The 15,135-nt window shown below is 42.3% G+C and overlaps 1 long non-coding RNA gene across 2 annotated transcripts; it reads right to left on the bottom strand.

The window, feature by feature from the left end:
* Nucleotides 1-9,219: 9,219 nt before the first annotated feature.
* LOC308702338 lies at nucleotides 9,220-14,409 on the bottom strand. 2 transcript variants are annotated; one of them, XR_014031585.1, is made up of 8 exons: nucleotides 14,342-14,409; nucleotides 12,731-12,863; nucleotides 12,315-12,350; nucleotides 12,069-12,133; nucleotides 11,742-11,797; nucleotides 11,309-11,349; nucleotides 10,771-10,881; nucleotides 9,220-10,223 (listed from the first exon to the last, which is right to left on the bottom strand). It is a non-coding gene; the product is annotated as an uncharacterized lncRNA (long non-coding RNA). The 2 variants fall into 2 exon arrangements; XR_014031586.1 differs by lacking the exons at nucleotides 12,731-12,863; nucleotides 14,342-14,409 and having other exon boundaries at nucleotides 12,315-12,562.
* Nucleotides 14,410-15,135: the final 726 nt, after the last annotated feature.

The raw sequence follows: 15,135 nt of genomic DNA, 5'->3' as shown, positions 1-15,135 counted from the left end.
TGGTAGAGGATGATGATCCCACCATGGCTCTGTTAATGACCCGTCCGGAGAACACGGACTGAACAGAACTGATGAAGCTGGACTTCCCGGCGCCGACTGGGCCGATCAGCAGAACCCTGGCTTCAGTCACGCTCTCACTGGCTTTTTTAAACGACCTGACCGACTCCTTCAGGGTCTCCTTCACTCTAAACACATTAATGCTGTCAGATACCTCAATCTCATGACATGCAAACATCCAGTTTCGAAGCTGTGGTTCCACTTACATTTCATTCCAGTCCATATTTCTCCACTGGTTTTCCAGCAAGGGTATAAAATCTGTTAGGGTAAAAAAAAAATCAATAGTTCTGAAGTAGACAGTGAGACTTCTCATTAAAGTTATTTGCGGGGTTGTTTGAATAACTGTATTATTTTACCTAGAGGAGAGATCTGAGGTTTTGTTGCTTTTTCAGTTTTGCGAGCAGATTTGGTCATTGAAGATAGTGCTGCGGCTAGACCAAAACTGCCTGTTGCAGGCTTGCTGCTGGAAGGGGTGCCAAAAGATGGGGCTCCAAGACTGCCTGTTGCAGGCTTGCTGCTGGAAGGGGTGCCAAAAGATGGGGCTCCAAGACTGCCTGTTGCAGGCTTGCTGCTGGAAGGGGTGCCAAAAGATGGGGCTCCAAGACTGCCTGTTTCAGGCTTGCTGCTGGAAGGGGTGCCAAAAGATGGGGCTCCAAGACTGCCTGTTTCAGGCTTGCTGCTGGAAGGGGTACCAAAAGATGGGGCTCCAAGACTGCCTGTTTCAGGCTTGCTGCTGGAAGGGGTGCCAAAAGATGGGGCTCCAAGACTGCCTGTTTCAGGCTTGCTGCTGGAAGGGGTACCAAAAGATGGGGCTCCAAAACTGCCTGTTTCAGGCTTGCTGCTGGAAGGGGTACCAAAATATAAGGCTCCAAATCTTCCTGTTTCAGGCTTGCTGCTGGAAGGGGTACCAAAAGATGGGGCTCCAAAACTGCCTGTTGCAGGCTTGCTGCTGGAAGGGGTGCCAAAAGATGGGGCTCCATAACTTCCCTTTCCAGGCTTGCTGCTGGAAGGGGTACCAAAAGATGGGGCTCCAAATCTTCCTGTTTCAGGCTTGCTGCTGGAAGGGGTACCAAAAGATGGGGCTCCAAAACTGCCTGTTGCAGGCTTGCTGCTGGAAGGGGTGCCAAAAGATGGGGCTCCAAAACTTCCTGTTTCAGGCTTGCTGCTGGAAGGGGTACCAAAAGATGGGGCTCCAAAACTTCCTGTTTCAGACTTGCTGCTGGAAGGGGTACCAAAAGATGGGGCTCCAAAACTGCCTGTTTCAGGCTTCCTGCTGGAAGGGGTGTCAAAAGATGGGGCTCCAAGACTGCCTGTTTCAGGCTTGCTGCTGGAAGGGGTGCCAAAAGATGGGGCTCCAAAACTGCCTGTTGCAGGCTTGCTGCTGGAAGGGGTGCCAAAAGATGGGGCTCCAAAACTTCCTGTTTCAGACTTGCTGCTGGAAGGGGTACCAAAAGATGGGGCTCCAAAACTGCCTGTTTCAGGCTTGCTGCTGGAAGGGGTGTCAAAAGATGGGGCTCCAAGACTGCCTGTTTCAGGCTTGCTGCTGAAAGGGGTGCCAAAAGATGGGGCTCCAAAACTGCCTGTTGCAGGCTTGCTGCTGGAAGGGGTGCCAAAAGATGGGGCTCCAAAACTGCCTGTTTCAGGCTTGCTGCTGGAAGGGGTACCAAAAGATGGGGCTCCAAGACTGCCTGTTGCAGGCTTGCTGCTGGAAGGGGTGCCAAAAGATGGGGCTCCAAAACTGCCTGTTTCAGACTTGCTGCTGGAAGGGGTGCCAAAAGATGGGGCTCCAAGACTGCCTGTTGCAGGCTTGCTGCTGGAAGGGGTGCCAAAAGATGGGGCTCCAAAACTGCCTGTTGCAGGCTTGCTGCTGGAAGGGGTACCAAAAGATGGGGCTCCAAATCTGCCTGTTGCAGGCTTGCTGCTGCAAGGGGTACCAAAAGATGGGGCTCCAAAACTGCCTGTTTCAGGCTTGCTGCTGGAAGGGGTACCAAAAGATGGGGCTCCAAAACTGCCTGTTGCAGGCTTGCTGCTGGAAGGGGTGCCAAAAGATGGGGCTCCAAAACTTCCTTTTTCAGGCTTGCTGCTGGAAGGGGTACCAAAAGATGGGGCTCCTAAACTGCCTGTTGCAGGCTTGCTGCTGGAAGGGGTGCCAAAAGATGGGGCTCCAAAACTTCCTGTTTCAGGCTTGCTGCTGGAAGGGGTACCAAAAGATGGGGCTCCAAAACTTCCTGTTTCAGACTTGCTGCTGGAAGGGGTACCAAAAGATGGGGCTCCAAAACTGCCTGTTGCAGGCTTGCTGCTGGAAGGGGTGTCAAAAGATGGGGCTCCAAGACTGCCTGTTTCAGGCTTGCTGCTGGAAGGGGTGCCAAAAGATGGGGCTCCAAAACTGCCTGTTGCAGGCTTGCTGCTGGAAGGGGTACCAAAAGATGGGGCTCCAAAACTGCCTGTTGCAGGCTTGCTGCTGGAAGGGGTACCAAAAGTTGGGGCTCCAAAACTGCCTGTTTCAGGCTTGCTGCTGGAAGGGGTACCAAAAGATGGGGCTCCAAAACTGCCTGTTTCAGGCTTGCTGCTGGAAGGGGTGCCAAAAGATGGGGCTCCAAAACTTCCTTTTTCAGGCTTGCTGCTGGAAGGGGTACCAAAAGATGGGGCTCCTAAACTGCCTGTTGCAGGCTTGCTGCTGGAAGGGGTGCCAAAAGATGGGGCTCCAAAACTTCCTGTTTCAGGCTTGCTGCTGGAAGGGGTACCAAAAGATGGGGCTCCAAAACTTCCTGTTTCAGACTTGCTGCTGGAAGGGGTACCAAAAGATGGGGCTCCAAAACTGCCTGTTTCAGGCTTGCTGCTGGAAGGGGTGTCAAAAGATGGGGCTCCAAGACTGCCTGTTTCAGGCTTGCTGCTGGAAGGGGTGCCAAAAGATGGGGCTCCAAAACTGCCTGTTGCAGGCTTGCTGCTGGAAGGGGTACCAAAAGATGGGGCTCCAAAACTGCCTGTTGCAGGCTTGCTGCTGAAAGGGGTACTAAAAGTTGGGGTTCCAAAACTGCCTGTTTCAGGCTTGCTGCTGGAAGGGGTACCAAAAGATGGGGCTCCAAAACTGCCTGTTTCAGGCTTGCTGCTGGAAGGGGTACCAAAAGATGGGGCTCCAAATCTTCCTGTTTCAGGCTTGCTGCTGGAAGGGGTACCAAAAGATGGGGCTCCAAAACTGCCTGTTGCAGGCTTGCTGCTGGAAGGGGTGCCAAAAGATGGGGCTCCAAAACTTCCTTTTTCAGGCTTGCTGCTGGAAGGGGTACCAAAAGATGGGGCTCCAAAACTGCCTGTTTCAGGCTTGCTGCTGGAAGGGGTGTCAAAAGATGGGGCTCCAAGACTGCCTGTTTCAGGCTTGCTGCTGGAAGGGGTGCCAAAAGATGGGGCTCCAAGACTGCCTGTTGCAGGCTTGCTGCTGGAAGGGGTACCAAAAGATGGGGCTCCAAATCTTCCTGTTTCAGGCTTGCTGCTGGAAGGGGTACCAAAAGATGGGGCTCCAAAACTGCCTGTTGCAGGCTTGCTGCTGGAAGGGGTGCCAAAAGATGGGGCTCCAAAACTTCCTTTTTCAGGCTTGCTGCTGGAAGAGGTACCAAAAGATGGGGCTCCAAATCTTCCTGTTTCAGGCTTGCTGCTGGAAAGGGTACCAAAAGATGGGGCTCCAAAACTGCCTGTTGCAGGCTTGCTGCTGGAAGGGGTGCCAAAAGATGGGGCTCCAAGACTGCCTGTTGCAGGCTTGCTGCTGGAAGGGGTACCAAAAGATGGGGCTCCAAAACTGCCTGTTTCAGGCTTGCTGCTGGAAGGGGTGCCAAAAGATGGGGCTCCAAGACTGCCTGTTGCAGGCTTGCTGCTGGAAGGGGTGCCAAAAGATGGGGCTCCAAGACTTCCTGTTTCAGGCTTGCTGCTGGAAGGGGTACCAAAAGATGGGGCTCCAAAACTTCCTGTTTCAGACTTGCTGCTGGAAGGGGTACCAAAAGATGGGGCTCCAAAACTGCCTGTTTCAGGCTTGCTGCTGGAAGGGGTGTCAAAAGATGGGGCTCCAAAACTGCCTGTTTCAGGCTTGCTGCTGGAAGGGGTGCCAAAAGATGGGGCTCCAAAACTGCCTGTTGCAGGCTTGCTGCTGGAAGGGGTGCCAAAAGATGGGGCTCCAAAACTTCCTGTTTCAGACTTGCTGCTGGAAGGGGTGCCAAAAGATGGGGCTCCAAGACTGCCTGTTTCAGGCTTGCTGCTGGAAGGGGTACCAAAAGATGGGGCTCCAAAACTGCCTGTTTCAGGCTTGCTGCTGGAAGGGGTGTCAAAAGATGGGGCTCCAAGACTGCCTGTTTCAGGCTTGCTGCTGGAAGGGGTGCCAAAAGATGGGGCTCCAAAACTGCCTGTTGCAGGCTTGCTGCTGGAAGGGGTGCCAAAAGATGGGGCTCCAAAACTGCCTGTCTCAGGCTTGCTGCTGGAAGGGGTGCCAAAAGATGGGGCTCCAAAACTGCCTGTTGCAGGCTTGCTGCTGGAAGGGGTGCCAAAAGATGGGGCTCCAAAACTGCCTGTTTCAGGCTTGCTGCTGGAAGGGGTGCCAAAAGATGGGGCTCCAAGACTGCCTGTTGCAGGCTTGCTGCTGGAAGGGGTACCAAAAGATGGGGCTCCAAGACTGCCTGTTTCAGGCTTGCTGCTGGAAGGGGTGCCAAAAGATGGGGCTCCAAGACTGCCTGTTTCAGGCTTGCTGCTGGAAGGGGTACCAAAAGATGGGGCTCCAAGACTGCCTGTTGCAGGCTTGCTGCTGGAAGGGGTGCCAAAAGATGGGGCTCCAAGACTGCCTGTTTCAGGCTTGCTGCTGGAAGGGGTGCCAAAAGATGGGGCTGCAAAATTTAATGACATTCTTGATCAGAGAAGGGAATGTTTGCTGATGTGCCTAGAATCATAAACAGCAGAACAAGATCTAAGATTACTCAGTATCCACACATATGCCCTGACAATCATCCATAACACCAGAAGTATAGATCTTATTCACAGCAGCGCCATCTTTGATGTTTAAGTCAAGTCAAGTATATTTGTATAGCGCTTTTCACAATACAGATTGTATCAAAGCAGCTTCACAGTATTAAATTAAAATAATACAACAAGGTTTGTTTCTAGTGGAATTTATTGATTGATAAAATTAAATTAAATATCCCCAAAATATCCCCAACTGAGCAAGCCAAAGGCAACAGTGGCAAGGAACCGAAAAACTCCATCAAGTGACCTAATGGTAACCTGAAACTCCATCAGGTGACCTAATGGAGAAAAAAAAAAAAACCTTGGGAGAACCTAGGATCAGTCGGGGGCCAGTTAAATAGGAAAGAAAGTGAGGCTGTGAGGGATAGACATACATCTCTTCAGTGGCTTGGACTGTTATTTCATGTGTTTTTGGATTGTTCTGCTGACGAATCACTGCAAACATATCTTTCCAAGGAATTTCAGTAGACAAAAAACCCAGACAATGTGAGCTGTGGAAAATCGTAAGTGATCTCAGAGCTTTAAGGCACGAAGAATTTTTTTTTCAAGGAAAATACGTTTAAATATGTCATTTTGGTGAGCAAAGATGAGTTTTAAGCAATACAGTTATTGACTACAGGGGACTTTAAACAACTCACAGCATTACACTTATTACAGTCAAGTTTGTCTTAATTTTATTTCATTCATGTACAAAAGTTTTTAATTAGTTTTAAGTCACCATTATGGTGATCATTGTTTGCATTAGATATGCTCTTGAGCCTTGACTTTTACCTCATTTCTCTTTCAGCAATTACAATAATGTTTCCAGTGAACGTGTGCATTGCTCAAAAAAGAAGATAAAAATGGCTGCTTTTTTTTGTTGGCAGATTTTAAATGATGGATGTAAGCAGTGCTGCGGTTTTAATGATATTTTAACCATTATACTATATAATATATAATACATGATTTATTTTTAAAATTATTTTAAACTTTTATTTATATATTTTTTTTTCTATCAGAAAACAAATAAAACACATGCAAATTGTTAATCTTGATAAACTTGTTAAACTTGAGTACAGTTCATCATCACTCCGTTATGGAAAACAAACAAAACGTTGCTTTTTGCTTATTCATCTCCTCCGCGGCTTTATTCAGCAAAACTTCAACAACAACATTTGTTCAACGTAATAACGTAACAACGTCATGTCATCACGTTGAACCGTAATACCTTCAATTAAAACAATAGGTAATTCGTCCGATACCGTATTACAATGTGTCGTCTCCATACCGGCGTGATGACTCCGACTTCCAACCAGATGAACTGGATAATATTCTGAATGTTCTGATCCAATCTGACTTCTGACCTGTAATGCTGCCTGGATCATAATCATACACTGTTCACTCGTTGGCCAGATGAGAACTGAGCGACTGAGCCTGGGTTCTCCCAAGGTTTATTTCATTCTGTCACTGATGCGGTTTTGGTTCCTTGCCACTGTAAGAACTGAACTGAGCTGGACGAAAACATTACGGTTTTCTCCAGAGCGGCTATATAAATGCTAATATATATATATATATATATATATATATATATATATATTAGGGATGGGCATTTTTCAAAAAATTACTGAATTTTATTGCGTTATTCTTTTACATGGTCTTGTTAAGGAAAACAAGCATATCAACATGCTCGGGTGACAGTCGGCATCTTAGTCTGTTAACAATAAGGCCGGCTGCAGAGAAAACGCGCTCCGCCGGCACAGATGTTGCAGGGACGCACAAATAACGGTGTGCTAAGCGGCCAAGTTTCTTGAAGCGCTTTGTGTTGTCTTGCCACCAATTCATAGGATCTTCATCTGGTGGAATACACGGTTCCATCAAGAACTGTTCCCACTCGTCTCGGCTTGACTCTCTGTAATCTTCGCCGAAGAACAGGCTCAGCCTTCTCCGATGATTGGGCACGGGCACTGACTCATCTCCGTCACTGGCGGGGACGCAGGCGGCGGCGGCGGCGGCGGCAACGGCTGCACCCGCACCCCTAACATCAAAAGAAATACTTTGATATTGTTCAAAAAGTTTTTCTCTTACGGCTTCTCTCATGTTTTCATCGAGGAACCTGAGGTGTTTGTGCCGAGGATCTAGAGCGGAAGCGAGAAGAGGCGTTTTCCCTGCGTTCTGCAAGTTCGCAATGTTTATTCGTTGCATGAGAGATGCTGCAACTGTGTTTTTGAACTCATTCACTTTCTGTGATTCTCTACGGCTCATCTGAAGGTGTCTGTAGATGCAGATTAAATAACAAATAACTGAATATGAAAACTGAATTGTAGTCTTATTCAGTATTGATTATTTCTATTTAATTTGTAAGTAATTTAAATAAATGATTAAAACAGTTGACTGAATTTCTTTCATTTACGTTTTATTCGTTTTTATAATGTAAATATTTAAATGGAAAGAACCCGACAGAATAATTAAAAAGAGACCAGTAATCAAATTAACTAGAACCAAATGCTACATTTATTCGTTCATGTGAATTATACGAACCTGGATAGAAGGCTTTGCACAAGTGGATACACCATGGAGACAGACACGTAGTTTTTGCCACCCAATGCTTCACTTGCTATTTTCAGGGACTGGAGAACTGGTAATATTTCCTCAATTGTCTGCCAGTGATCATCGATCAACTCAAGAGTCTTAGCATCCGCCAGCTTGGTTGTGGTCCTGTCAGAGAGGACAGCAGTGATCAAGTGATCGCCCAGCGTTGTTCATGCAAACGTGCGAGCATATCAGCAGCCGAATTCCAGCGTGTTTTGCAGTATTGCACAAGTTTGTGCGAAGGCAATTCCAGCTGTCTTTGTTTCTGTTTTAGTGCATTTGAGGCAATCGTGCTATGATGGAAATGTCCAACAAGTTTACTACATGCACCAATAAGTCTTCATGCTTGCAGCTTTAAATCCATCATTAATGGCCAACTGAAGTGTGTAAGCAAGGTAGAGATTCCCAGTCCACGTCTCTGTTAGCAGCTACTATATTGCTAGCATTGTCATGCACGCACGCGACCACTTTGCCGTCCAGGCCCCATTGCTCTACTGACGTTTTCAAATAATCCGCCAGGTTGGCAGCGGAGTGTCGCTCTTCCAATGCTCGGGTTTGCAGAACACAACTGTTCACCTTACTATCAGCAATAAAATGACACGTTATAGTGACATATGACTCTGTAGTTAATGCTGTCCAACTGTCAGTTGTAATGGCCACGAACTCTACTGTCCCTAAAGTAGTTTTGAGTTCGGAAACCATGCATTCATATTGAAGCTCGATTCTCGCGGTTATGGTTTTCCGTGAGGAAGTGTTGTAATCTGGTTCAAGAAACTTTAAGACTTAAATCCATCTCCTTCAACGAAACTTAAAGGAAGCATATCTCTTGCGATCATTTTTGCTATGAGATGAGTGGTCTTCTCGGCTCGCTCGGGGGTACATCTGATCTGGGCCTTCCGTTACCTGCAGTCGTGAAAGCAGTGATGGGTAGCTGTCTGTCTTCGCTTGACTGGTCAATAATGACGTTTCGGTGTTTGGATTTCATATGGCTCCTCATTGTGCTGGTGCTGTTATGATAACTCAATTTAATTTGACAAATTTTGCACACGATATGTTGGTCATTTTGATCAAAGTAATTCCAGACTGCTCCGTTTAGACGACGCCATTCTTCACACGCTGTAACCCAGCTAACAATTTAACGTTCTGGGAACGTTCTGGGAACGTTAGTTTTTGGTTCCCAGAACGTTCCCAGAACGTTCCCAAGAACGTTCCCTATTGGTTAGCCAGGAAAGTTTTCTTTACGTTAATAGAACGTTCCCTATAGGTTAGGGGAACGTTCCCGGAACGTTCCCGAAAGGTTCCCAGAACGTTCCCGAAAGGTTCCCGCAAGGTTCTCGTAACGTTCCCGGAAGGTTAGGGGAACGTTCCCGGAACGTTGCCGAAAGGTTCCCAGAACGTTCCCGGAACGTTCTCCTAACGTCTACACATCCTGATATGCCTGTACACAAATTGTAGGTCTACAAACAACATATTCTACATTGTTTATTGTTCAAACACTTAAGAATCCTATGAATATATTATTACAATAAATTGAATTTACAGAAACTATCACTAATAAGTAAATCAATCAGTTTGTATTAAATAAATAAATCAGCACACAATCCATGTTTTTGTTTATTCATTGTTTAATTATCAACCTAAAATAAGTCATTAAAAACAGCGTTAGCAAAATGTATTCAGGAACAGTAATTTACATTTAATATTTCAAACATGAAAATATTTCAAATAAAACTGCACAAACATTTTAATTAAAACGATCTTTTTGCAAACTGTAGCCTATAACTTTGGCTATAAAGTTGAAAAAGTATTCATTTATATACAATATACATGAATGTGCCAATCTTCACTCCGCTCAAAACATTTAAACTCCCAACACCATCTGCAAATTTAACAAGAAAATAAAAAGACAACGCGTTACATGGACACACAATCCCATGCCAAAATTCAAGCCCTGTAATGGCATTAATATTCATCTGGAGCAAATGAAAAGAGTGAGGTGGGATTGTGGATCACAATTGGGATCACAAGCTGTAGGAGATATGAGCACGAGCGCTGCTGGTATCATGTATTTATTCAGATATTTCAGCATCAATGTGTATAGAAAAATTTATATATTTCAAAACAATACATTGCATTTATTTATATTGCACTATTTATTATTTCAGACTACAAATCAAAAAAGGAATGTTTTATATAGGGGTAAGGATACCCATATTAAGCCTCTCTCTCTGAAGTCAAATAAAAAACAGAGAAAATAATATTTAAGTCTAGTGAACTCTGACCTGCGAATTCGCTCTACCTTTTATGTATAAGTCTCACCTCCAATGAAGAATTTGAAAACCTGTAACTGCTGTGTTGTTTATGAGAAAGAAAGTGAAAAAAAGTTTGAAACTGCTATCAATTTTTTTTTTTTAATCTCTGTGACTTTACACCTACAAATTCCACTGTCACAGGTGCTCAGTTTTGCTATAATGAAACCCTCACAGAACATGGTAATAATCAGCCATCCATGCAAAAGCAAAGGTCGGTGTAGTTTACAGGTGCATCTGTCCAGGCCAACATCTGATGCCTTGATGCCTTCCGCTGGGATCCCAGAAAACCTGAAATAAAAAAATAGTACAGTTCAAAATCTATCATACATACATCTCATCTGGTATCACAAATTATCATTCCAGGTTCACTTTAAGATATGCTCAATATTAGTGCTGCACAATATTGAAAAATTTAGAGTTTATTTAGAGATATCAGCCGTATGGTTTAGTGCATGCGCTAACGGCTCCAGGTTTGTATCTGGTAAATTACCCCACTAATAATGCCCAGAATGGTACCAAACTACTACAGTAGTACAAATAGGTTCTGTACTCATTAAACGAGGCATTGGAAAGTTTGTAAGTACATCAGGAGTTTATTTAAATAACACTTGCCTGACGGCGAATGCTACTGCTGATGTTGACGTCACTTTATGAGTACAGAACCTATTTGTACTACTCATTTTCCCCGACATAGAGCAGACCGGCACACAACAAAAACTGCTGTTCGGATGTTCCCTTTTCTGATATTTTAGCCTTCGTGACATTTTAATTAAAACAGAAGTAAGAATTTTAGTGTAATAAGCAAAAATTAACAGTAAACTCAGAGATCACCTACCGCTGCAGATGTGTACGGAAGTGAAAAGCGGAAATGCTTAGACCTCTTTCCGGTTCAACCGCTGGGCGCTCCGCATAACCTCTATTGGGGGGATTTTGTAGAGGAGTGAACCTGCATAGAAAATTACAATAGATAACAAGCATAGATAAATACAATAGAAGAAAAACACAGTTGAAATAAGCAGTGCATTATGTTTTTCAGTTAAATCTAACTTATCAGGTACAGAAATTGATTTATCAAAATGTAAAATAAGTCTTCAGTGTAAAAATAAAATAACTATAAAATTAATGTATCTTTGCTAAAGCTACAAGTCATTCTCTCTTTTGATGTTTGATCACCATTGGCGACACAAGCAGCTGCGGGTACGTTAGGCTGCTGTCCCTTTAAGACGAATGCGCAGAACTAATATAAATGACACGCATCCGTTTTCTTTCTGTTTAAAACACAAGACAAGAGGAAACTCGCCATTTTGACTTCATTTTGCGTGCACGTGTCTGTAAAAAAAAAGTGAAAGAGAACTGAATTCGGCTAAACTCACCTTCTTCATTTACTGACTGTGGATGGCATCAAGGTCTTGTCCTGAAGAATACAGGGCCAAACAATAGGGATTTTATCTCATCTGGTAACAAGAGCAAAGCCATAACTTTAAGAACTCTAATGATATATTTACCCCCTGATATTGCATTGGGGATATCAATTCAAACATTTTTAAAGGCTAAGAGTATGAGCCACAGCTGCCCAAGATATCTAGGGGTTGCAAATTAGTCATGGCTATAAACCTGTATGCATGGCATCTACTTTGTATTTTTTATAAAGCAATGTTCTATGCATTTGTCCCTGTCAAATAAACATTAAATAAATAAATCTGTGAAAAATAACTGCCTAAAGTTGTCGACCCCCTGAACCGCATTTAGAAGTACAAAGAATTTCAGTATTGATCAATAAAAAAAAATAAAAAAATACATAAATACCTTTGAGTTGGACAGTATGTTGTCAGTCTCATTGGCCAACATAATTCAAAACAGACCTAAAGAAATAAAATAAAATATAGTAATCATCAGGATATCATGTTATCATAATAGTTAAATGAATTATTATAACTATGACCATTATAATATTGTATTAGTCGCCTATTATTTAGCTGATTATTTAGCTTACAGGCTTCTCAAGGACAATCTCACTGAAAAAACTTGGGGTTAATGATTTTAAAATGTGAGACTTATTTCAGAAGCATAAATCTTACAGACCCCAAACCTTTGGACAGCAGTGCACTGCATGTTTGAGGTGGTTTTGCTTACTAGTCATATGGTTCATAGAGATTTTCTTGGACAGGGAGTGCAGCAGGCCATCACAGCATGATGATCTAGGAACATAACATGCTGTTTGTCACAGAGCCAAAAATATTACATGTGATAGGTTTATTACAAGGAACCAAGCTAGAACAGAGGTGAAATGCAGAAAAGATAAACATATACAAATCTTAAGATAATATATTGTGAAATAAATGCATATGGAATTATCATCATGATTAAACAATAACTCACCCCTTGTTGTAGAGTTTTATTTTTTCTCTCGCTATTCTGAAATCACATTTTAGCAATATTGGTAAGTAACGTCACTGATTAAGTTAACAATACAGTGCATTCTTTTTGGTTAGCCTAAATAAATTAGCTTACTTCCCATTGACAAATTACCAGCAAAACTATCAAAAACTGTTATCTACACTAAATATGTGTTTAAAAACCCAAACTTTCATAAATAAGACCTCAACTTAACGTAACTTAGGCCTAACGTTGTCTTTTGAAACCGGTTAGCTAGCGTAGATGCTAACGGACTTTTTCAAAGACATAAAATCATTTCTTTAAAATAAATATTTAACAGAAGCGTGTCAATTACACGTAAGAAATGTGTCAGGGGCGTTTGTGTGTATTATTTGTGAGATTTTGTTGTCTAAACTTACCTGAAAGCAGTGAAACCAACAGCGAGAGACGGGAGTTTTGTTGTTTGTCAGTTGTCGATGACGTTTCCATCTGCTCTCGAGCAGCGCACCGCACGTGCTCCAGTGTTTGATCACGCGCATGCGCATTAAAACACTTCAAAGTCATGCAGCATTTAAATAAACATATAGAATTAAAATATAACATAATTTAAAATATCATTAATAAAAAGTTATTGCGAATAGATCTGAACGTTGTTGGTTATCTTATAACCTTAGGGGACCGTACTGACGACGTTGTCAGTTGGTAATCTGCCTGTTAATAGTAGGCTAAGTGATATTAAAATAATAACCTGCAGAGAACGTTCCCAGAACGTTCTCTTTAGGTTATACAAATAAAACCTAAAACCTGCAAGGAAACGTTCTGGGAAGGTTCTCTTTAGGTTATAAAAATTAAACCTAAAAATAACCTGCAGGGAACGTTCTGGGAAGGTTCTCTTTAGGTTATTAAATAACAACCTGCAGGGAACGTTCCCAGAACGTTCTCTTTAGGTTATAAATTTAAACCTAAAAATAACCTACAGGGAACGTTCTGGGAACGTTCCCTTAAAGTTATAAAAATAGATCCTAAAAATAACCTACAGGGAATGTTCCCAGAACGTTCTCTTTAGGTTATAAATTTAAACCTAAAAATAACCTACAGGGAACGTTCTGGGAACGTTCCCTTAAAGTTATAAAAATATATCCAAAAAATAACCTACAGGGAATGTTCCCAGAACGTTCTCTTTAGGTTATAAATTTAAACCTAAAAATAACCTACAGGGAACGTTCTGGGAACGTTCCCTTAATGTTATAAACAAAGATCCTAAAAATAACCTACAGGGAACGTTCCCAGAACGTTCTTGTTTGGTTCCCAAAAAAATAACCAAATGGGAACCAAACGGGAACGTTAGGGGAACGTTCTGTGTTTGCTGGGAATCAAATGCACACTCGCCACAGCGCCACCCAATGGATTTAGTTATAACTGTGAGTTTTAGTTTGCGTGACCATGATTTATGAGGCATTCATTTACGCCCATCAGAGCAACCGTTTGCGATATTGGAATAGTGTTTTTATTTTTCGAATAATTATTGCAGATCGAATATTCGAATATTCGTGCACATCCCTAATATATATATATATATATATATATATATATATATATATATATATATATATACACACTAAGTTAATAACGTTTTTACAACATAAATGAACCATCACTGAACTTAAGCTGGACTATGCTATTTTCTTCTAGAAACAAACTGTATTGCATTATTTTCCTGTTATCTCTGTAAAGCTGCTTTGAAATAATCTGTTTTTCGTAAAAAGCGCTGTATAAATAAAGGTGACTTGACTTGACTTAATAATCTAACAAACTCCAGCACTGCTTCAGTTTAACACGGACGCATATGAACACTGAGCCGTGTTAATGAAACGCATATTAAAGATGTGATAGTTTGCATCGCTGAATAAATGTCAGACCTCTCAAACTTTCAGTAGAGCTTTACCAGAGTTTTAGCTATGGTTATTTTTTTGAGGAACATAAAACTCAGTATGTCAATGCAAAAAAAAATAATAAAAAAAAATACTTACAACGCTGAAGCGAAAGAGAGCCGAGGATCCAAGTGCAATGTTGCTCTCGATATCGAGAAAACGAAAGCGCATGTGGTGTGTTTTACTGCCGGCCAGCAGAGGGCACACATTTCATGCATTATTGTTGCAGGGAAAACCAAAATATTCAAATAACTCAGATACACAATCAATTAACGCGGTCAAACACTTTCTTTAAAAGATCCTTGATTACATATAAATATGTTTTTGTCTTTATTCAGTTTTGTATGACCTCGAAACCTAAGCGTGCACAAACATATTTTTGGTCATCGATTATTATCTTGAGGATGAATATCTTTCCATTAAGCTGCACTTACACGAACATAAGGATTCATTTTTGTCAATATTTTTTATAATCATCCCCACACGCTTGACACAGTAATAAGTACCATAAAATACAACTGTATCTAATCATGTACCATGGTATTCTTTGCTGGAATGATATATTGCATGCAGGGCCGGCTCTAGCCCTTTGGTTGCCCTAGGCAAGATTGAGTTTTTGCGCCCCCCCCCCCCCCCCGCTCTTTATAAGAAAATAAGAAAATTGATAAGTGTCAAGCCTTTATTTGTTATACTTTTGATGATTATGGCTTACAGCTTATGAAAACCCCAAATTCAAAATAACAGAAAATTAGAATTGATATGAATTGATATGTCATAAGTTGTAAGCCATAACAAAGTCTTGAAATATCTCACTTTGCATGTAATGAGTCTATATAATATATTAGTTTCACCTTATAAGTTGAATAATTGAAATAAATGAACTTTTGCACGAT

The sequence above is a fragment of the Scardinius erythrophthalmus genome, assembly GCF_964197995.2.
Source record: "Scardinius erythrophthalmus genome assembly, chromosome: 14".
NCBI classification, from domain to species: Eukaryota; Metazoa; Chordata; class Actinopteri; order Cypriniformes; family Leuciscidae; genus Scardinius; species Scardinius erythrophthalmus.
This window is presented reverse-complemented; position numbering and strand designations above follow the sequence as displayed.